At 41.5% G+C, this 21,753-nt stretch overlaps 1 pseudogene; it reads left to right on the forward strand.

The window, feature by feature from the left end:
* The first annotated feature begins 1,524 nt into the window (after positions 1-1,524).
* On the forward strand, positions 1,525-2,614 carry LOC146763013 (uncharacterized; annotated as a pseudogene).
* Positions 2,615-21,753: the final 19,139 nt, after the last annotated feature.

A 21,753-nucleotide genomic window follows, 5' to 3' on the forward strand; every position in this document is an offset into this window, starting at 1 on the left:
GTCTCACTGTGGTTTGTTGGAGTTGGGTGGTGGGGGGGAGGAATGTTTTGCAAGGTTTTCATTTGGATCTTTGTGTGTTTTTTTTTTCCCTTCTTTAGTTTTCTCTTTTCTTTTGTAGTGGTAGTTTAATAAAGTTTTTTTCCTGTTATTAAGCTTGGGCCTGCTTTGCTCTATTCTAGATTCCACTTCACAGCATTCAAGGTAGGGATCACATTTTCATGGGGGCACTGGCATTGTGCCAGTGTCAAACCATGACAATTGGCGGATGCTGCGGGCAGTTATGCTGTCCATGTTCCCCCACAGAATAGCTTTGAGAGAGCTTGCAACAGTCATGAGACATTCCACCAAAATGCGAGAGCCATGCACTGACAATTTCAGATCCCCCTGAATGATGTGCAAGGGATTGTTCATGCCTGCCCTCAATGTAGTCATTATGGGCCTGGCCTCAGACTTGGCACAAACCCAAGGGGTCTGAAAGCTATAGAGTTGTAGCAGATGGATGTAACTCATGTTCCAGAGTTTGGTAGGCTGAAATATGTCCACGTCACTGTAGATACCTACTCAAAATTCATTTGGGCAACAGCACAGACAGGGGAAAAGGCTCTGCAGGTAAAAAGACATTTATTTGCCTGCTTTGCAGTAATGGGTGTGCCTGTAGAAATTAAGACCAACAATGCTCCATCTTATGTTAGTCAAAAAATTGCTACATTTATGCAAAAGTGGGGGGTGAAACATACCACAGGGATCCCTCACTCATCTACAGGTCAAGCCATTGTAGAGAGAGCCAACCATACCCTGAAAGAATATCTAGCAAAACAAAAGCAAAATGACGAGACTGATGTATTTAATCGATTGTCAAAAGGATTGTTTACTCTAAATTATTTGTGTTTGGCAGAAGGTAGAGAAGAACTGGCAGTTGTAATACACCACCAGGCAGTGAAAGAAGGAAGACCACAAGCAATTCCAGGACTTTATGTTTATCACAAGGACATGCGAACAGGTGAATGGCAAGGGCCAAGTCCTGTGTTGTTTAATGGTAGAGGTTATATGTCTGTCTCAACAGGTACTGGTCCAGTTTGGGTGCTGAACAGATTTACACATGTGTGTCCACAGGCAGAGATACCAGCCAACAGTGATAACAACATTGATGACAAAAACTTACCTGGAACATCCCGTGACAAATCTAGTTCTGATGGAAATTAATTTTGTAGAGTACAGAAAAATAAGCTAGATAATCATAAGCATAATATTAAGTCTACCATAAGTTATAGTTTGTATTTAGAATTAAGTTTGTTCCTTTCATGTTAAACAGGGCAATCAAGAACGTGAGAAATATGTGGTGGGTCAGAGTGTTTTTGTTAAGCAGTGTTTTAGTAACTAAAGTATTTGGAATGCTTGACACTGATGAGGCAAAATATATGGATCACTTGGGCCAAACAAACTGAGCAGGATTCATTCTGCCTGTCGTTAGCCACGCCATCCAATCCTTTTCACACTTGTTTAATTGGAGTTCCACTGGGTTCCATGGCAGAGTTCAAAGCATGGACTCTGGCCAGAATAAATCCAAAAAGTGTTCTGGGAGCACATGCTGTTGCAGTTATGCAAAATCTTATATTTATTGATGTCAAACCTCAAGAATTCAATCTTTTGGGTTCTGTCCCAGGAAATTACTGTTCAATATTTGGACCTCATGCTACAAAACCAACACAAAAAGAAAGACAGCCAGCAGATGACAACACTTGGTTGTCTCCCAGATCTCAATTGTATTATAACTACTCAGAATATTGTAACAATTGGACACAATTCATGATAGCACCAACAACTGCCCCAGGAAAACTGCCACCAGGAGTTTTCCTCATTTGTGGGGATTGAGCCTGGTCTGCAGTGCCTCAAAAAGCCATGGGAGGCCCATGTTACGTTGGTAAATTAACACTGTTTGCTCCCACCAGTCATCAGGTTCTTGGATTGCCCCAGAAGCCTCAACGAGGCAAATGGAGTGTTCTCCAGGTAGACCCCAACTGTATAGATGAAGTATCATTATGGGGGCGTACATCTGTAATACTAGCCTCAATTTTGCCCCTAGGAGTTGCTTCAGTGCAAGCTCTCGCACAATTGAAAACCCTGGCCTGCTGTACAGGAAGGCAAATTACTATTACATCTAAAATGTTAAGTGAGCTTGCCATGGATGTAAATAGCATCTGTCATGCGGTTCTGCAAAACAAAGCTGCTATTGACTTCCTTCTTTTAGCACAAGGACATGGGTGTGAAGAATTTGAAGGCATGTGTTGCATGAATTTATCTGACCACTCTCAATCAATTTACAAACAGCTAACGCAACTGAAGGACAACATGAAGAAACTTGTCGTTGTAGACACTCCATTTGCTAACTGGCTCAATTCTTTAGGTTTTGCTGGTTGGGTTAAAGATTTAGTTTATTTTGGTATTTTACTTTTTATTATTATTGTAATTATTCTAGTCTTTATACCTTGTTTATTACATTGCATTCAAAAAATGACTAACCGTGCCTTTAAGTCGATCTGGGTAGCTCAAAAAAAAAGAGGGAATTGTAGCTGGATTTCTGAGAGAGAGAGGACATGATTTATATTTAGAGTGAAGGTTGAGCTACCCCCAGTCTAGGCCTCAGATATGGGCCTTGGTGAGGCCTTTGAAGCCTCTGACTCAGTAAGAAATTAATTTGTGGCACAGTTAGAAATTATGTTAAGGTGAACACAGTGTAATGAGCTTTCTGGGTGTGAATTAGTATAGGTCTGCAGTGTGAAACTTTAGTCACCTTAAGACAAAGACAAACAATGTTTGCTTGCCAATGAGAGTGTGCTCACCATTTTTAAACTATATTGAAGTGTATATAAACTGCCATCTTATAAACAATAAAGGAGAACTTAGTATTAACCATATTGGCTTGATATGCGTTTGGCCTGTCCAGCATTCCTGATTTTATAAGAAGTCCTGAGACAGAGTAAAAATTTAACAGAGTAAAAATCCATTTAGATTGAAGTGAAATGTACCACTTTGAATTTACTAACATAAGTAAAATATGATATTTAGTCTAGTAACTGCATCAGTAGCAAAGTTGCTCCAGCTAAAAAGAAAAAAATGCAAATTTCTACACTAAAAAAATAAGAAAAAAAAAAAGATTCCTCAAACCTTAAAACAAAGTGCCCCAAAAGTTCTTTCTGTATTTTCTGACAAAAACTAAGTACAAGTGTAACTAACTGTAAGTATAACACAAAATCATCAGAATAAATATCCATAAACCTATTGTAAAATTCTATACATATAAAAAGTATTAAGAGTAATAAAAAAAGATCAAGAGTTCTCAAGAGTACACATGTCCATTGAAGAGCAATGAGTCGCCACATGCTTCCAACACTATAAAAATAAACATACCATTCCCTACAAATCTTTATCAGAATTATAGAGTTTTAATTTTTCATCTGCATTTCATTATGGCAAGCCAGCCTGGAGGTTTTCTGTCCTCACAGGGGCAGGGGGGAGAACGGACCTCCTTAGCGCACCCCGGAGAATTTCCCTAGAGGTGCTCTGCTCTACCTCGGCTTGTCACCTGCAGAGACAGAGAACAACCTGCTAGTGTGCAGATAAACAGTATGTATCAAAAGAGCCTTGCGGGAAGAGACAGACAGGACTGCTGATAAGTCACTCGAGAGACGTCTGAGTACACAGCCTCATTCCTGTGCCTGCAGGCAGCCCATCTGATAGGGCAGACGGACTGGAGACGGGTTCACTGTTCCGATAGAGCAGCTGCTAGCGACTCCAGAGGTGAGTCGAGTGAACCTGAACTATGTGTGCTTGTGGTGTCCAGACATTGTGTGGTTAATGTGTAAATGTGTTCGTAGTCATGTAAGTGCGTAGTGTATAAAAAGAGTGAACAAGCAAACGAGTGAGTGTACCTGTGTGAAGTCCGAGGCATCAGCTAGGTTAAGCTGTGGGGGCAGGGAGTGCCCCACAGAGAAGTAAATGCTGTGTTGTATTAAGAAAAGTGGGCACTTTAAGAGATACCCCCTTCCCCAGTAAGTTTGTGTGGTTCTTCCCTCACATTGTAGTAATTTGATTCTCAAGATTGTATGGTTGTGTTTGTAGAGATTTTAAGATTTTGTTTACAACAAGTGTAGCATTTTATGCAGAAAAGCTACAGTATAGTAATTTATGTTTAACTGTAGTAAAGCAAATTTTAAAAAATTCAACAATTCCTCCCTCACAACAATTTAAGCCCTAACTCTCCTGAATTTGAGATAAAGATGAAAGTTCTGTGTTTGTAGGCATATCAGAGTTTTTGCTGTAACAGGCACAGCCTTTTACAGGGCAACAAAATATGTGTCAGTAGAAACGATGCTTTAATTAGATTGTGCAAAAAGAGAACTAGAAAAGACTGAGATTTTGTATAAGAGAGTTTAAATAAAAGAGAAATGCTAAAGTCATAAACGGAATAGCCTGTGTTATAAATTGAGGCAAATAATTTGATTCAGCCTTTTAAGATCAATTAATAATTTTATTAATTACAGCAAGCGATAGCAAGCAAAACAGCGCTGGGTGCAGCTGGGGAGTCTGGCTCCACCAAGAGCTGACAACCTTTCTTCTCTTCAGTCCCTTTTTATCCAGCACCTGTGGGGGTGATGGGTTTCCTTCCACTGTGGTTATCAGTCTCAGCAGTAGTTGGTTTGACAAGTGGAGGTGATGGATCTCCTTCCGCTGCGGTTATCAGTTCCAGCCAGTCCTGCAAGATCTTTCACAATCTTTGTTTGCGGTTACCAGCCTTGCCCAAGCTTGCAAATTCCATGCCCCGACCCCCCTCCACCCTTTTATCCTAATTTCATACCTTTTATGAACAAACAAGTTAATAGAGTTTTTCACATTCGCCCATTTTTCTCTTTTATCATTTTGTTCGTCAAATCGTTTTATTTCTTAGTGGGCTAGAATCAAAGTCTCTTCTACCTCAGGATCTCCAGGGAGTTTCATATTTGGCTTTGATTAGCATCAGGTGTGCTGCTTCCAATCTTCTTTTTACTATTTCAATTACCTTGTTGAATATACATGGGCCAAATGTTAATCCTAACACTAATAATATTAAAGGACCCGCAATTGTAGATAGCAAGGTAGTTAACCAAGGAGAGTGATTAAACCAGGTCTCATACCAGCCCTGCTGGTCCTCTCTTTCCCTTTTCCTTTTCTCAAGTTCTGCTTTTAGTTTTGTCATGGTGTCTCGTACCACCCCAGTGTGATCAGCATATACACAACATTCTTCCCGGAGAGCCGCACACAGTCCTCCCTGTTGTAAGAATAGCAGATCTAGTCCTCTTCTGTTCTGCAGAACTACTTCCGATAAGGACCTTACTGATTTTTCTAATGCTGATAGATTGTTTTATACGTTCCAAATCTTCGTCTACAGCAATCCTCAGGGAATTAAACTCCTTTGTTTGTTTTACTAGGGAGGCTACTCCTGTACCGACACCTGCTCCCCCTGCAAGCATTAAAACTGTCACTGCAAGTGCGGTGAAAGGCTCTCGGTTTTGTATGTGGTGTTCTGGGATGTTTTGTACATTATACATATATTCATTGGGGTGATAGATAATTTTGGGAATCACAGCTACCTGTATACAATAGTTAGAGGTTTCGTTAAATGTTTCTAAGGAAATACAGGGGGTGAATCCTCCTTTTGCACACCCCCAGTACCTACAGAAATATTTTCCAGGGTAATTGCAATATCCTTTCCCTGGGTTCGATGCTGGACACATGTAAAATCCCGCGGTATTAAAACAGGGCTCTACAAGGGCTAGTTCACATAACTGTGGGGTGAAACTAGGGGGTCTGGATGTTATCTGACTCCGAATTACCCCTCCATCTATTCCAGTTAGCATCCACTTAAAGGGCTGGTGCAGAGCCGGGGAACTCTCCCCTTTATGTATGATATAAAGCATTAAAATACTTATAATTTGCCAATAAGGGTGGGGTCCTGACCTTGATTTTGCGGCATAATATCCTATTTTCCCTTTTTTGGGTTTGTTGCCTTTCTGGTGTTTCAGAGGCAATCAGACTGGTCGTCTGGGGAAACCTAGTACTAAGTTGGCAATAGTTGGAGCATTTCAGCATTATTCTGTCTGGGGGGGGTGACCTGGCTTTTTCCCCTCTGCCTCGCTTGCCGACCCAGTTGCTTCGAGCCGCGAGGTAAATTATCTTTTTGGCAGCAGCGGTACTCGCCTGGGCATCCTTTCCTCTGCTCCTGCCTAACCTTGTACTGTTCCCTATTTTTATCTTTGACTGGGGGTGGGTCACACGAGACCCCCTTTAGTTCCCTCTGACAACACATTTTTAGAATTTGGGCAACAAATGGAGTGGGTTTGTTAGTATGGAAATGAAAGTTTCCTGATGCACTCCTTTGGTGTATATTTTTTACTAGTCCTCAGACTCCAAACAAATCTACTGATTTTTCAATTTTCTTGATTTTACCACAATTTCTGTTCAGACCCCAGTTGGCGGCTTCCCCCCTTGGCAATGGACCTGCCACCGTTCTTGGCAAATTTTACATGTAAAGCACTTAGAAGGACAACAATCACAATTTACCTTATTACAAATTATCAAATAATCATTAAAATAATTACTAACAGATACGAAAGGATAATAATTATAATTTACCTTATTATAAACTACTAAATAATTACTAATAAGTAGGTAATTATATCCCTTTTTGTTCTCTTTTGCGATCGACTTAAATGATATACACAGAGTTCATAGATTTTTCTTAATGGTAACCTTCAAATTCCCAGGCTGGCTGTCTACTTCCCACTGGTCATCCATGGTGGCTGGACTTTTAACTCGACTGGCATGCGTCCACTCTTTTTCGGCCATCCGTATTGCAGTTTTTTGTAGTCTTCTTTTCTTCTCAAATTTTACTAAAAGTATGAACTACTTTATAGGCATATTTAGAATTAGTAAAAATAGTCCCACTTTTTCCTTTCAATAAATTTAGACCTTTAAGCACAGCATATAATTTGCATGCTTGGGCTGACCAGCTGGGGCTAAGGGGACCAGATTCTACTGTCTTAAATGTTTTCTCATGTATTGTAATTTACCCGGACTTTTTTTTTTTTTTTTTTTTAATTTTTTCCAGAACTTGAGAGAACTTGTCCACATATAATTGAGCCCCTTCTTTTAGTTTTTCTTCCTCAAGATCTGGCCTCATTTTTGTTTGTTCTTTTATCTGTTGGAGGTAATCATGTGTTAGTTCTGTAATTGGTTCTTTATATTAAAAAAACTGGGCTGGGTTTTTCAGGCCCATTGTTTTTTACCTTGGGAGAGGAGACTAGGATGCCTTCATACTTTAGGAATCTGGCATCCATTATCTATTTGTCAGCCTTCTGTTGCAAAACTCCATGAATGTTATAGGGAGATAAGATTTTTAGCTCACTTCTAAAGGTTATCTTCCCAGCTTCCTCTACTAGGAGAGCAAAGGCCACTATCGCCCGTAAGCTTGTTTTTTTGGGGGGGTTTTTTTTTGTTTTGTGGTTTTTTTTTTTTTTTTTTTTTTTTTTTTTTTTTTTTTTTTAAAGCCTTTCTATTTCTGGTTTCAGTCCTTGCCTCCCCTCCTTAGATATAGGATATTGTATAATTCTGACAGGTATCTCCGGTTTCCTAATAGTTACTTCAAAGGGTTTAATACTTAATTTTAGTATACTATCAGGGGTGTACCAAACTTCTGGATTAATCTTTTTCTCATCCTCAGCCCGGAGAGGACATAATTTTACTGTCAGTTCTCCCTCATTAATCTCTATCCCTATTTCTAATTCAATTATTAAATCCCTTCCCAGTAAATTATAATCTGCTTCTGGTACTAATAAAAACGACCCAATTCCTAATTTGGAGTTACTTTCTAAGAGTACATCCTTGATTATAGGTACTCCAAAGGGTTTCCCTTTGGCTCTAATCACTTGTATTATTTCAGATGAAATCTTACACCCTTGGGGAAGGGTCTGGACGGTCGATCTTTCTGCCCCTGAATCCACAAGGAACTCGTATTCTTGCTGCTGGGGACTTATTTTTAATTTTACCAGGGGCTCTGTTCTTTCTCTTGTCCCCAGCAGATAGAGCCCCTGACACCCCTAATCTTCCTTAAACTGCTCTTCATCAGCTATCCTTTGTCGGCATTCCCGCTTCATATGTTCCTTTTCCCCACAATAAAAGCAAACAATTCTATCTCCTCCACCTTGTCTTCCTTCATGCACCTGTCGACCAGCTCCCCTCAAACTGTGAGAACCCCGGGTTTGGTTTGGGGTCTCGTGTGGTGGTAAAGCTTCTCCTCCAACCCGTGTTCCCAAAGAAAAACTCCGCAGCCTCTTCTTGTTCGGTCTCAAGATGATTTATTGCTAATTATCTAACAGATTACGTTCTCGGGCTGCGGCCCTTTGGTCAGCGGCCCAGGCAGAGAGGCACACACTCCTGACACCCTGACTGTCTGGTGTCTTCTTCTCCTCTCTCCCCGCCCAGGGCTGCTGCTATCTTTTATAAGATATATTACGTATAACATGTTTACAATTATTCCCCAATACCTATTACCTACGTTGCCAAGTGTTTTTCTATTCTAAACCAATCTATGAGTGCCAACATCACCAAGAACATGGAGGTAAGGAAGAAGAAAGAAGGAGGATGGGTTCAGCCCACTTTCCTCCATCTTAGAACTTCTGACCCCCATGTACAAAGTAAAAACCCCCCTGTACATGCACTAAAACCCCCCTGTACACTACCAAAAAATTTTTCCCTCTACTTTGTGACTACATTTACTATACTATCTAGCATTTTGTGACTGCTTGTTCTACCTTCAAAGTTGGTAATTCATTCCATGGTTCAAACTCGAAATCACAGCTAAATCCAGCTGCCTGCCGGGGTCCAGACTGTGTCTGACCACGGCCTGGAACCTCTAAAAATGTCTGAGAGACATTTTGAGTTCCCACATCAAACCTCCTGGGTGACCACCACCCTTTCTTTGGGGAGATTGCCTCTGTCTTTCCCTTACAGCTGCTAACATAATCTTAGACTGCTTCTCGTAGTTCTCATCCTTCTTTTGTTGTTCCTTGAATGCCTTTTGTACATTCTATCCACGAGGGACAGCCTTCCTTATTCCCTGTATTATTATGTTTCGCAAATCGCCCATATGGGTACGGTGTAACGGGTCTTGATTATTCCACTGGGGATTCTATAGGGGCCATTTAATATCTGCTAATGGTCCCTGCTGATGTTCATCATCCCAGATTCTCATGCCTGTTTCTCTAATCATTCTTCTTTCTTCTGCAGAAAACAAAATCCCTAACATGGATTGCATCTCCCCTTATTTGTTTCCCCCCCACAAACTTCTATGCAGTAATGAGCTATTTTTACTTTATCTTTTCCCTTCCTAGAAGGAAAGGCATTCCAATATTTAATCATTAAGCCTAATGGACTATCCTCTGAAATATGGGGAAGTTTTACAGGGATTCCCCCACCCATGGGTTCAGCAGGCTTGCTTTTGCTCTGACCCATCTTCTGGAGTGCCTTCTAACACACAAACGCTTCCCTCAATTCGTGGCCCAGTCCGTCGCCGGATATGGGAACCGCACTACTATGAGGTCCGCACTTGCTTGGGGAGTCCGAGCTGCTGGCTCCCTCTCATACACCACACTCGTCACACTCCAGGATCCCCACCCCCGACCAGGCGGTCCCGTTCTCCCAGAACAGGCCTCCTCCGGACACCAGGTCCTTCGGAAAATACTTACACCATCCGGCGTCTTCGCCTGGGGCTTCGTGCACAAAGATTAAGGGGGTAGCCGGCAGTTCCTTGCTTGCTATCGGATTTTAGGTTCGTTGGTCGGAGTCCGGGGAGGAGTGTCCCCGTAAGGCCACTGTTAAAGCAAAGGCAGTGGGGCGCCTCCTCAGGAGACCTCCTCTCCAGGTGTTCTGATCCGAGTCACGGCACCAAATTTGTTATAAATTGAGGCGAATAATTTGATTCAGCCTATTAAGATCAATTAATGATTTTATTAATTACAGCAAGCAATAGCAAGCAAAACAGCGCTGGGTGCAGCTGGGGAGTCTGGCTCCGCCAAGAGCTGACAACCTTTCTTCTCTTCAGTCCCTTTTTATCCAGCACCTGTGGGGGTGATGGGTTTCCTTCCACTGTGGTTATCAGTCCCAGCAGTAGTTGGTTTGACAAGTGGAGGTGATGGATCTCCTTCCGCTTCGGTTATCAGCTCCAGCCAGTCCTGCAAGATCTTTCACAATCTTTGTTTGCGGTTACCAGCCTTGCCCAAGCTTGCAAATTCCATGCCCCGACCCCCCCTCCCCACCCTTTTATCCTAATTTCATACTTTTGATGAACAAACAAGTCAATACAGTTTTTCACAGCCTGCAGGCAATTCCCAGGAGTTCTTAGTGCATTGAGATGCTAGCACCTTTCGTAAGTTCTATTACAATGCAGAGTTTGTGAGAAAAAACTAGTATTACTGTTCTATGCCCCAAGTGTAAATTGAAAGTTCCTAATCAAGCCAATTCAGAACCTGAGATCTTAAAGCTTATGTGTAGATTGCATCTTATACCTACCACCTAGAGGTCTGTGTGTGAGAAAAACTGAGAAAATACCATGAGGCTTGGGTAGAAACAAAATAGTATAAAAAGTGAGAACTAACCAGAACAAAGAAGTTCCCAAACTAGCCCCTCTGGCAGGGCGGGGGGGTCACTAGAAAAAAAACACCAGTAGGGGTATCTCAGAAAATGAAAAAAATTATAATACCTTATTACAACCAATGCTATTTTAAGACAGGAAAACAAATAAAGTCTTGTATGTTAATATGTTTTTCACCTTAAAAAAAACCACCCAAAATAGCAGAATAACTGTGGATTCAGAGTTCCCTCTCACCCACTAGTGTTAACTCTTAAAAATGAAAACAGAGCAAAGAGAAAGCAAATCATGTGTTGTTCAACACGCAGTATAAAGCAGCGATATATGAAATCAGACAAGGCTTATCATCCTAAAACACAAAAACATACATGATTTGTAAAAAGCTCCTCCTAAGGTAACAGAAGATGAAGAGGACTGCCCTAAAAAAGAAAAAGACTCAAGCTCCAAAATTATATCCACTCAAACCCATCCCCCTCCTAGCAGTCCAATCTCATCCAAAACTAAGAAGTAACAGACCCCTCTGCGAGAGGCAGTGGGATCAAGAGAAAAGAAAAGGGTAGAATTTTAGTTGATACAGGGGCCATATATTCAGCTTTAAATAAAGCTTTAGTACCTGTAGAGAATAATTATGTTGTAGTGTAAAGAACAAGTAGCCAGTCTAAAAAGACATAATTTCACAAACCTTTAAAATAACAATAAGGTATTTACAAGTTTTTGTATATACCCAACTCACTAAACATTCTAGAATAAAGAAGTTACTCTAAAAGTAAATGATCAAAGGTACATAGAAGTATTAAGTTTAACATTAACAGCCATTAAAAATAAAGAAGAAATTAATTAAGAGATATTAAAACAAGTATCTTTAGGAGTATAAACCTCTAATGTACCACAGAAAACAAAGAGCATCCCCCATAATAATCAAACTTGAAGACAATCAGTGAAAATTAAGCAGTACCCCCCAAAAAAGATAAAGAAAAAAATCAACCCAATAAATAATAGTACAAAATAAAGAGCTGTCAATAAAATAACAAAATATTTATATCCTGTAGTAGTAAATCCATATACCTTGCCAACTTATTTAACACCTAAACTAACCTAGTTTACTGTTTTAGATCTAAAAAATGCTTTCTTTTGCCTCCCTATCCACAAAGCCAGCCAAAAAAATTTTGCATTTAAATAGAAAAGCCCTAAAAATGAGCACAAAACCTAACTCACATGGTCCATGTGCCTCAAGACTTCAAAATCCCCCACTCCGTTTAAAAAACAACTCACAAAAATCCAGAACCTTAAAAAACTCCACAAAAAGAAAAAAGAAACCTTTCAAATTTCCAAAAACTCCAAAAATACAGAGTCAGAGTATTAAAAAAAAAAAAAAATCACAAGCATAACAAAGTAGTACCGGCTGTGTGTTTATAATTTTGTCAAACAAAAATCTCCAATAAACAAAAAAAGCCACACAGACCTTTCACCAGCTAAAGAGTGCCCTCATATCAGCTCCAACTTTAACACTTCCAAATGTAAGTGAACTATTCTTTTTATTCTCCCATGTAACTCAAGAATTAAATTAATACTAAAAGACAGTTGCTTCCAAGCAACCAGATACAATACCAAAAAATAACCAAACTACCTCAAAGCTGTAATAACAGTCATACTAAATATACAAGAAACACACAAGTTTACCCTAAGACAAAAATTAACTATACTAGTGTCCCACACAGTGTCCACAGTACTAAAAGTAAAGAGCAACCACCAGCTCTCACCACAAAAGTTCCAAAAGTACCAAAACATCATAGTAAAACAAGATAATATTAAAAAAGTAACTAACATTATCAATCCAACTTCTTTTCTCAGTAAAAATAAAAACAGTACACCACGATTACCCATAAACTCCTAAATCTACTTACTCCAACCACTCAAATTTAAAAAACACTCCTTTAGATAATGCAAAAACCTAGTTCAGTAATGAAAACAACTACGTTACCAATAGAAAGCTGTGGGAACTCAAAATGTCTCTCAGACATTTTTAGAGGTTCCAGGCCTTGGTCAGAAGCATTCTAGACCCTGGCAGACAGCTGAAAAACAACTGTGATTTTGAGTTTGAGCCATGGAATGAATTACCAACTTTGGAGGTGGAACAAGCAATCACAAAAGGTTAGATAGTATAGTATAAGTAGTTACGAAGTAGAGGGGAAATTTTTTTAGTATTGTACAGGGGGGTTTTAGCACATGTACAGGGGGGTTTTCACTTTGTACATGAGGGTCAGAAGTTCTAAGATGGAGGAAAGTGGGCTGATCCCATCCTTCTTCCTTCTTCTTCCTTACCTCCATGTTCTTGGTGATGTTGGCACTCATAGATTGGTTTAGAGTAGAAAAACACTTGGCAACGTAGGTAGTAGGTATTGGGGAATAATTGTAAACATGTTATACGTAATATATCTTATAAAAGATAGCAGCAACCCTGGGCGGAGAGAGAGACGAAGAAGACAGCAGATAGAGAGGATGTCAGTGTGTGTGTGTGCCTCTACCCAGGCCACTGATCAAACAGCTGCAGTCCAAGAACATAATCTGTTAGATAACTAGCAATAAACTGCCTTGAGACCGAACAGCTAAGCCTGCGGAGTTTTTCTTTGGGAACACGGGTTGGAGGAGGAATTTCACCACCACATGTGGCCCCAAAACAAGGCTGGGGTTCCCACAGAAAGCAACATAGTAGATATACAGTCACTACCTACAAAAAAGTAATAAAATCTAAACTCTTACCAACAAGCACCTCTGCACAAAAAGCCAAAATTATTACACTATCCCATACCTTAGAAATAACAGACTCTAGATATACATTCAGAGTTGTGCACATACATAGAGGTATCTAGAGAAAGAGAGGGGACTGCTGACCTCACAAAGAAAGAACATCAGACATACACAAAAAAATAAACCAGATACTAGAAATATGCATATTAAAACACACCAAAAAGTAAGCTCAGAATTAAAAAAAAGAAATGAGCTAGTAAATAGAAAGGCAAAAAAAAGCAGTAAAAGGTAAAGTAATTATAGATAGATTTCCTTTAAAAGTAAGCTAGAAAATAAATATACTAATAAAAAAAAAAAAACCATATAACCAAGAAAAGCAAACTACCATTAAAAAAGAACTAGAAATCCCTTCCCATACGTGTAGCCACTAGTAAGAGAAGAACACCAGATAACACACTGGAGCCTAACTACTTAAAAACTTTTATAAAGTATAACTCCTTTCCCAAAATGACCAAAACTACCAATGTTACAGAGTACATCAAAACTAAATAGTAGTTTCCACAAGCTTTTTATAACACATATATAATTTTAAAAATCATTACCAAGAACTTATATACCAAGTAAACTAACAGTGTAATCCTTACCTCCAGACTAACCCCAAAAATACTCCAGACAAAATTTAGTCAGATTAAGAGGCCATAGATCGAGACAGCAGTAATAAATTAACTTTTCAAAACCCCCATTAAAAAAAAGTGTTGGTATTTATAAGTATTAACAAATATATTTTCAAAGTAACCAGAAACGTTCCCCACCAAAACTGTCAAAGTAACCAAAATAAACAATACTATTTTTAGAGTTTCAGTCACAATATTGCATGTAGCTAGAACTCAGAGAAAAAAGCTAAGTAAACCAATACATAACATACAATGTAAAAATTAAGTATATGTTAGGTCTCTTACAGAAAAAAACTTTAAAACCACAATGAGAAGACACCATTCCAAATACTTCTCACCACCCTCACCACAATCAAAATTAAAAAACAAAATACCTAGATCCACCACACTCAAATAAAACAAACCCCAAAAACCCCTTAGAAACTAACACCAAAAAACAATAAACTAAGACTAAAACTTATTCAGTCAAAATAAATGTATCGTAGGGGGAAGGGAGTAGTTTGTAATTTTATTTATAAAATTACTTTGTGTATAATTGTAATTAAAATCCTAAAATACCTCTATCCCAAAACAATACTCAATAACCCTAATCCCAAATTCTAATCAATATACTAAATCTATAAGAGAACTAACCACTAGAACAAGTAGACTAGCAAACTTAAAACAACCCCTACAGTTATCCCTAAAAAGCCAAAGTCCAAAATCACAAGTTAATAGTAAAAACACTTAGTATAGTTCAAGATAACATGCCTTAAGCTTTCAGTTTTATACAAGCACAGTTTTGGATGCAGACAACAACTTTGATCATACAAGCAAGAGTAAAAAACATCTATAACCTATAATCCGACTTCTAATGTAACCACTACCTTAGTACTTACTACACACAATACCACTATTTATCTGTTATGGGAAGAACACGCTCCAGCACGGTGTGGGTGGAGGGAGGCTGAGATCTCTGAAGCTTGCTCTTGGGGAAAGAGGTTTATTGGGGGTGTAGGAAGGCCCGAGCCTCGTGCTCTCAGTCGTAGCACGTGGCCAGGCTTAAGAGGGTGGGGGAGGGGAGAGACAAAAGGAGGGTTTAGGAGAGGGGAAGCCCCAGGAGGGGAGGAGGTTCCAAGGGAGGGGGAGAGGTCCAAGAGACCGCATGGCCCCTCGGAGCCCCCTTATCAGGGGCTCCCAGGTGGGCCGAGACAAGGCATGGGCCAATGGGGTTACAGACACTAATGTTTTAGGGGAAGGTACAGAGGTGTGGGATGAGCCATGCATCTTTTGGGGGGTGGGATGGAACAGTCCATTTCACTCCAGGACTCATCCAAGGGCAGGCGTGACATCCGGTAATCTGGGAGAACTGTTCTCATCTTAGCTGTATTATTTATGAACAATCATATCTATCTATCATCTGCAACAATCTACTACTTCAAAATTCATCCAACCACTAATCAAAAAACTCTGCTTGTATATAGTAATAAAAATTGTATATACTTAAGAACTCCTTGTACTATTGTAATTGTACCTAGTAAGACAAATGTACATAATAAAACATTACAAGACACTTACTAATGTACAAATTTGCATTAAGTAAAAGAATTTACTTACCATCTTAGGGAAAGGGGGGAATGAGACAGAGTAAAAATCCATTTATATTTAAGTGAAATGTACCACTTTGAACTTACTAACATAAGTAAAATATGCTATTTAGTCTAGTAACTGCATCAGTAGCAAAGTTGCTCCAGCTAAAAAGAAAAAAATGCAAATTTCCACACTAAAAAAATAAGAAATAAAAGACTCCTCAAACCTTAAAACAGTGACCCAAAAATTCTTTCTATACTTTCTGACAAAAACTAAGTACAAGTGTAACTAACTGTAAGTATAACACAAAATCAGCAGAATAAATACACATAAACCTATTGTAAAATTCTATAAATATAAAAATTAGTAAGAGTAATAAAAAAAGATGGAGAGTTCTCAAGAGTACACGTCTATTGAAGAGCAACAAGTCCCTACATGCGTCCAACGCTATAAAAATAAACATACTGTTCCCTAAAAATCTTTATTAAAATTATAAAGTTTTAATTTTTCATCCGCATTTCAGTCCCTTGCTTGACCACATTGTCTAAGATTTCAAAAAGCATTGTGAAAATTGAGTGACCCGATGGAAAATGGGCAAGTGTCCATCCATTCTTTGCAGACTATGAGGCCCCCCTGTGGGGGAGAGACACCATGTCCCAGTGGGGAGTCCAATTGGTCATTCCTAAGACATAGTAGGATTTTTGGAAATAGCAATTGTGGGGAGCCCTACCCAAAAGTTAAAGTGGTTAGATAATACCCTAAGGTGGGTAGCACAGTGGCCTTTGAGTAAAAAGAAGCTTGAGGCGCTTGAAGAGCTCGTGGAGGAGCAATTGGCTCAAGGACACATAGAAGAGATAGATAGCCCTTGGAATTTCCCAGTCCTTGTAATAAAGAAACCAGGGAAGGAAAAGTGAAGGTTGCTCTATGATCTCCGAGAAATGAACAAAATTATAGAGGACATGGGTCCACTCCAACCAGGGATGCCTAGTCCAACAATGCTCCCTCGAGATTGGAAATTCGCTGTCCTAGATATCAAGGACTGCTTCTTCCAAATTCCATTGCACGCCGAAGATGCCCCACGGTTTGCATTCTTGGTTCCCACCATCAATCAGGAAGCCCCAATGAAGTGCTATCACTGGAAGGTCTTGCCTCAGGGTCTTAAATAGAGTCCTTTCATATGCCAACAATACATAGCCTCATTAGTGTCTCCGGTACATGCAGAGAGAAAGGATGCCATCATCCTTCATTACATGGATGATGTGCTTGTGTGTGCCCCCAATGACTCTATACTCCAATACACGCTTGACCTAGTGGTTGAAGTTTTAACCTCTGCTGGATTTCAATTGCAGGAAGACAAAGTTGAAAGGATGCCACCTTGGAGATACCTGGGCCTGGAAATTTCTTTAAGGACTATTGTCCCGCAGAAATTGGAGATCAATTGCAATCTCAAAACTCTAGCGGATTTCCGCTCTTTGTGTGGGTCTTTGAATTGGGTAAGACCCAGGATAGGCCTTACAAATGAGAAGCTAGACCCTCTCTCCAATTTATTGAAGGGGGAGAGGGGGCTGGCCTCCCCCAGGGAACTGACCTCAGAGGCAAAGACAGCAATCGAAAAGCTACAGAAGGCCTTGTCAGAGAGGTAGGCTCATTGGTGTGAGCCAAAAGTGCCTTTTCATTTAATTGATCTAGGAAAGCTGCCACATTTCCATGGTTTGATTTTCCAATGGATCGAGGGGCAGAAGGATTCACTCTTAATCTTAGAGTGGGTCTTCCTCCCCCACCAAAGATCCAAGACCATCACTGAGCCACAAGAGTTAATAGCTCAGCTGATTTGGAAGGCCAGGATGAGACTGTGTGAATTGGCTGGTTGTGACTTTGCATGTATTCCCCTTCTGGTCAGACTTTCTGAGGAGGAAAGGTGTAGAAAATAGCAGGCTCCAGCACGGTATAGATGAATGGAGGCAAAATATCTCTGAAGTTTGGTCTTGGGGGATCAAGTTTATTGGGGATGCAGAAGGGTCCTGCCTCGTGCTGCCAGACGCAGCACGTGGCGAGGCTTGAGAGGGTGGGGGAGGGGAGAGACAAAAGGATGCTCTAGGAGAGGGGAAGCTCCAAGAGAGGGGAGGAGGTTCCAAGAGAGGGGAAGTTCCAAGAGAGTGTGTGCCCCTCGATGTTGCAGATGATAGATAAATATGATTGTTCATAAATAATACAGCTAGGATGAGAACAGTTCTCCCAGATAGCCGGATGACACCCCTGCCTTCAGATGAGTCCTGGGGTGAAATGGACTGTTCCATCCCACCCCCCAAAAGATGTATGGCTAATCCCACACGTCTGTACCCTCCCCCTAAAACATTAGTGTCTGTAACCCCATTGGATATGCCTCATCCCAACCCACCTAGGAGCCCCTGATAAGAGGGCTTTGAGGGGCCACGCGCCCTCTTGGAACCTCCTCCCCTCTCCTGGAACTTCCTCCCCTCCTGGGGCTTCCCCTCTCCTAAACCCTCCTTTTGTCTCTCCCCTTCCCCTCCCTCTCAGGCCTGGCCACGTGCTGCGTCTGGGAGCACAAGGCAGGACCTTCCTGCACCCCCAATAAACCTCTTTCCCCAAGAGCAAACTTCAGAGATCTCAGCCTCCATCCACCCACACCGTGCTGGAGCATGGTATTCCCACACCTCGAAGCCCCCTTTTTCAAGGAACTTCAAGGTGGGTTGGAACAAGGCTCGGTCAAATGGGCTTACGGGCACTTGATGTTTTAGGGAGGGTACAGGTGCGGGGTGAACCATACATCATTTGGGGGGTGAGATGGAACAGTCCACTTGACCCCAGGACCCATCCGCAGGCAGGGGCGCCATCTGCCCAGCTGGGAGAACTGTTCTCATCTTGGCTGCATTATCTATGGATAATCATATTTATCTATCTTCCCCAACAGGAAGGAACTCTCTTGAGAGACTGACCAAAGATATTTGAGCATTTGCTCCAGGGCAGCACCAGTCTCCAGCTATCTCTGGACAGCTACAGGGGACAAATATCAGTCCATGCCCCGTCTAACAAGTTGTTCAATGAGGAATTCCACCTCATTCCTCAGGAAAAGAGGAGTCGGAGACCACTCAAGGCTCTCACAGTGTTCATGGACGCATCTGGGGCTTCCCACAAGTTGGTGATGACGTGGAGAAATCCACAGACTCAGCATTGGGAAGCTGATGTCGAACTTGTGGAGGGGTCCCCCCAAGTGGCTGAACTGGCTGCAGTGGTAATAGCTTTTGAGAGGTTCTCGAAACCAATTAATTTGGTAACTGACTCTGCCTACGTGGTGGGGGTAGTGTCCAGAGCAGAGCAGGCCGTGCTCAAATAAATAGAGAATGAACATCTCTTCAGATTGCTCTCAAAGCTGATTCATTTAATCTCTCACTGAGAGCATCAATTTTTTGTGATGCATGTGAGGTCACACACTGATTTGCCAGGTGAGATTGCAGAGGGGAATCGCCAAGCAGACTCCCTTTCTACACCAGTCGAAAAAGCACATCTCCCTGACATCTTCCAACAGGCAAAGCTGAGTCACCAACATTACCATCAAAATGTGCCAGGTCTGATCCACCAGTTCCAGCTAACACGGAGTCAGGCTCGAGCCATTGTGGCCACCTGTCCCAACTGCCAGCTCCAGGCCATGCCATCGATGGGCATGGGAGTAAACCCCTGAGGCCTTGGCAGCTGTGAGTTGTTGCAGACAGACATCACACACATTCCTAGTTTTGGTCGCCTCAAATATGTTCATGTAAGCATTGACACATATTCAGACACAGTGTATGCCTCTGCCCATGCAAGAGAAAAGTCTGAGCATGCCAAGAAGACCTAGTGCAAGCTTTTTTAGTGTTGGGGATCCCAAAAACAATCAAAACTGATAACGGTCCAGCGTATGCATCCAAGGAGTTCCTGGAATTTGTCCGGCAGTGGGGAGTGGAACATAAAGCTGGCATCCCTCACATCTCTGCAGGTCAAGCTGTGGTCAAGTGTGCACACCAGATGCTCAAGCAGGTCTTGGCTAGACAGAGCAGTTCAACTGTGTGGATGTGTCTGCAGCAGAAGCTCTGCAAAGCCATGTTTATCATCAATTTTCTGAACTGTTAATTTGAAAACATGAGTCCACCAGTGGTATGTCGTTTTGACAGTGGCAATCAGTTCAAATTGTCTCACCGTCCACCAGTCTTGATTTGGTATCCAGAAACTTGGGAAACCAAGGGTCCCTATGAACTCCTGACCTGGGGTCATGGCTATGTGTGTGTGACTACTCCCTCAGCCCATCGGTGGATTCCCCAGAAGCAGGTGAAACCTTTTGTCCCCAAGAATCCAGGTCAGACAGAAGGGGATGAGAAGCAAGTAGCTGATGCTTCAAAGAGAAGATGTCGCCAGGTGGAGGAATTTTCCTAAGCGTGAATTCCTTCTGGCAGAAACAGAAACTTTTAACATGTTTTAAAAATGTTTGGGTTTCCTTTTTAGAGAAAACCTACCTTCCACTCAACCGTGTGATGATCCCCATCCAAGTTGTCATCTTGCTAATGACACAAAGAACTGTTCAAGGGCTGGGGATTCACAAGGTGGTGGATTTCTATAGTTAAAACAATTTTGTTATTTCTTGTTATTCTTTTCCTTGTAACTATAGCGTTCGGGATCCTACGTTGTTTGATTTTCAAAGCTATCAAAGGTCTCATACCTTCTGCCTCAGAAGTCAACCACACAGAGTTGGCAAACCTAAAGCAGTCTGACTTCCCCACCAATTGTAGGTAGTGGGAAAACCTTTTCCTGAGCAGGAATCTAGATAAAGTACCTGTTCTTCCTTGTTTGCTCTTTCTCCCCTGGAAACATTCTAGAATAAACGTTTTGGACTACATCAGGGGTTTGAGCCTCTTTTGTAATCTCTTGCCTTGCCCCTGAAATATTCCCCCACAGCCTTCTCAGATCTGGGCTAGTCTAGTAACTCTGGGGGGCTGCGGGGGTAATTATTTAATGTAAGGTTTCATTATGTAGAGTTAATTGATTTGGATATGATGCAGATGGTAATAGAATAAGGGGTGGATAATGTCCTGGGTTGTAAAATGTGGCTTGGGGGTGTGTATTTTATTTCCCATCTGTTAGAGGTGTGGCAGTTCTCTTCTGTTAATTGGGCAGTTTTTCTTTAACTCTTCCACAACCAATCCTCCCTCCAGGGATATCTTCTGTTAATGAGCCATTGAGTCTCACTGATAAAATCACATCATCCCACCTGTCTTTTCAAACCAAGACAGTGCTCAGAGCAATGCAGCAGAGGGTCAAGTAAACAACAGAAGATCTGGCTAAATGAACATACAAATAAAAGATTCCTGTAAAGACACGTTGTTGTGGTTTGACACTCCAGGCACCCACGAGAGTAATTCGCTTATCCTGTCACAGCTGGGCAACGGAGGGAAAAAAATCGAATGAACACTTTATGAGTGACCTAAAAACCAGGAGAAATATTTCAAGGGCAAAATGGGCACAGCTTAAGTTGCAAAGTGAATTTTATTATTGACAGAATCAGAGGAAGATAATGAGAAGTAAAATAAGCCCTTAGAACACCTTCTCCCACCCCCCAGCCCCTCCTTCCTTCCCAGCAACAGTGCAGGGAGACAGGGTGTAGGGGTTTTGTTCAGTTCATCAGATTTTCTTCCACTGCTCCAGGAGACAAATCCTTCCCTTGTGAGACCATGAGGTCCCTCCCATGGGAGACAATTCTCTGTGAACTTCTCCAACGTGGTTACATTCTCACAAGCAACAGCCAAACCAGCCCTGCTGCAATGTGAACTCCCTCGATGGGCAGACAGGCCTCCCAAAACTGCTGTGGCATGGGTCACTCTTCCACAGGGTGCAGTCATCCAAGGACAGGCTGCTCTAGCCTGAAAGCAGGGGCCTTCTCTCTCCACTGGATCTTCCACTGGATCACATCCTCCTCCAGGCATCCAACCGCTCCTGCATGGGCACCTCTCACCACGGGCTGCAGATGGACCATTATGGGCTTCAGGAGCACAGCTGCTTCACCATGGTCTTCACCACAGCCTGCAGAGGAAT

The sequence above is a fragment of the Lonchura striata genome, chromosome W (assembly GCF_050655825.1).
Source record: "Lonchura striata isolate lonStrDom1 chromosome W, ASM5065582v1, whole genome shotgun sequence".
Lineage (NCBI taxonomy): Eukaryota > Metazoa > Chordata > Aves > Passeriformes > Estrildidae > Lonchura > Lonchura striata.